This window comes from Octopus bimaculoides, chromosome 14 (assembly GCF_001194135.2).
Source record: "Octopus bimaculoides isolate UCB-OBI-ISO-001 chromosome 14, ASM119413v2, whole genome shotgun sequence".
Lineage (NCBI taxonomy): Eukaryota > Metazoa > Mollusca > Cephalopoda > Octopoda > Octopodidae > Octopus > Octopus bimaculoides.
In genome coordinates this window covers 48,507,654-48,510,434 of record NC_068994.1, presented here as the reverse complement: position 1 = coordinate 48,510,434, position 2,781 = coordinate 48,507,654, and the positions used below count along the sequence as shown (strand labels likewise).

At 39.2% G+C, this 2,781-nt stretch overlaps 1 protein-coding gene across 1 annotated transcript in view; it reads left to right on the top strand.

Annotated features, from left to right (window-relative positions):
- The window catches only part of LOC106876381 (ras-related protein Rab-13), a 44,812-nt gene that overhangs the window by 16,676 nt on the left and 25,355 nt on the right, over positions 1-2,781 (top strand). The gene's annotated exons all lie outside the window — the stretch shown is intronic.

Below are 2,781 nucleotides of genomic sequence, written 5' to 3'. Positions count from 1 at the left end.
AAATTGTATACCAATTCCCAGAATTCTGCACTCCCTCCCTCCTTCTCTCTCTCTCTCTCTCTCTCTCTCTCTCTCTCTCTCTCTCTCTCTCCTTTCTTAACTTCTATTTCTACTTTCTTACCCATCATCTCTGATCCGCTCTGGTTCTGTATCGCTCCTTCTCATTGGTTTGTCTCTTCCCATCGTTCACTCCGCATGTCCATATATATATATACATACATAGTCACACACACGCACATATATATGAGCGTATGTGTGCGTATATGTGCGTGTATACGTGTGCATGTATGATACACAAACACACATACACACACACTCATATATAAGTACACATTTATAGATAGATAGATAGAAAGATAGATAGATAGATAGATAGATAGAGACATACATATATACATACAGACAGACAGACTTTATAATATACGTAAGCACATGTTCATCTACGCATATATTACACTCACACATACGAAAGGGTACTGAAAATTTCCTGGCTTTAATGGTGTCACGTAAGGCCTGGCTGGTGGCCCAACCTTAAGTTCTTTTGTAAGTCTTAAAAAATACTGAAGGACCGCTGCAATAAGTGTGTGAATCTGAGAGGGGAATACGTTGGATAAAATCAATTAACTGTTCCTCCTGTATTTTCTTTTATACAAAGCCAGGAACTTTTCAGCAGCCCATCGTAGGTATACAAGCGTTTGCGTGTGTATGTGTGCATCTATGCATGTATACACACATACACATACACTCGTAGAGAGAGGGAGAGAGAGAGAGAGAGAGAGAGAGAGAGAGAGAGAGAGAGAGAGAGAGAGAGAGAGAGAGAGAGAGAGAGAGAGAGAGAGATTCTTTTATAGTCTTATTTGTTTCACTCATTTGTGTGCGGCCATGCCTGAGCACTGCCTTTAATCGAACAAATCGATCCCAGGACTTATTCTTTATAATCCTAGTACTTATTATATAGGTCTCTCCTGCCGAACCGCTAAGTTACGGAAACATAAACACACCAGCATCGGTTGTCAAGCGATGGTAGGGCTCAAACACAGACACATACAAATATACATACATATATATATATATATATATATATATATATATAACAAATGAAAGACAGAAGATGGAATATGCGAGAATTTATTATTAATCACGGCAATTGTTTCGACACATCTACCATCGATTCCTCTTGTGGGACACTCAACAACTGGTTCAGGAGTATCCGGTGGTGCAGATATCTTTCATTTGTTATATACCTAACGATCATTCTGCTTTCTCCTTTCCGATTTTGAGAAGTCTAATTTCTCAAGATTGATACTTAGGCAGTGTATTACATATCCCAGTGCCCCAATAATTATTGGTATAAAACCTGAACTTGTAATCTGGATAGAGTAACTGTAGATTCCTCAATAGTTCGGCGTAGATATTTTCTTCTTCGCTGTTCTTTAGCTTTGCATTAACACCCGTTGGGTAGTTAATTTCCACAACTGTACGCAGTTTCTCAATATCCCAAATCATGATATCAGGTCTGTTGTGCTTACATTTTATTGGGGTTTTCACTGGGACATTCCGCGAGTACTCCTTTTTATTATGAGTAGTTATGGCTTCTACCATACCGTGGGTTCTTATTTCTTTGTCCTCGGGATTATCCTTCCGACGGATTTCATTCCATAGTGTCCTAGCTACAACATCATGTCTCATCGGTAGATTATGCTGTGATGACATTTTCGGACAACTGCTTATGATGTGGGTGATATCTTCGGTGTTAACTCCACAATGTATGTATGTATGCATGTACACATGTATGTATGTATGTATGTGTATGTATGCATGTACGTATGTATGTATGTATGTACGTATGAGTGTAGGTATGTCCCGACCTCGCTCTGTGATTATCTAGTCATTTCCACGTCTGTGTGTGTAGTTGTTTATTGTTCAACATTCCTACATTCTGTGAAAGTCGTAATCTTATTGCTCAATGACGGACTTCCCTTGACTTTACGAACAGACGAGACGAGTCATCACCGTAACACTCTTTAGATAAATGCTTTTTGTATCCCTCGTTCCTGCTCGGTGTCGTTATTGTAGCTGTCTCAATCATTGCAGATTTTACAACGGCAGTTGACGTCACTGCTGTTGTTGTCATTGTTGCCCGAGTTATTTTCAATAATACGTATTTCCACTCACTTGTGCGATTTTAAACAGAAAACGTTTATCGACCGCAGTGCTTTTTGCTTTTAATTTTGCAGTTGGTTAGCAAAAGCAGCGTAATTGGTTGCGGATTTCTAATGAGTTAATCACTGGTTTGGTCCATTTGCGATGGCGAGTGGCGAGGGAGTCGGGCGATACGGATATTCACTGAAAGATCACTCATTTTAAAATTCTTCTTCTTTTCTCTGTGTGTTTGAGTGTGTGCGTTCGTGCTGAGTTTTTCAAGGTATTTTATCTACGTCATCCGCCGAAGTAAATCGGTGAAGGATAGACACACACACACACATGTCCCACACACACATACACACACATACACATATGCACGTGCTTACAAATATACATAAATGTATTTTTATGTAGATATATGTGTAGGGTGGTATATATACATGCATATACACATATATGTGTGAACGCTTGTGTGCGCATTACATACGTATGTATGCATGTTCGGCCGCTTTGAATAAAGAACTCAAAGCGAAATCTAACTAATCGTTAGTCTACCAAATTATATTTTGTCGGACTGACAATCTTCGATTAAATATATTTCGCGCGCGTGTGTGTGTGTTTATATGTTCGTGTATG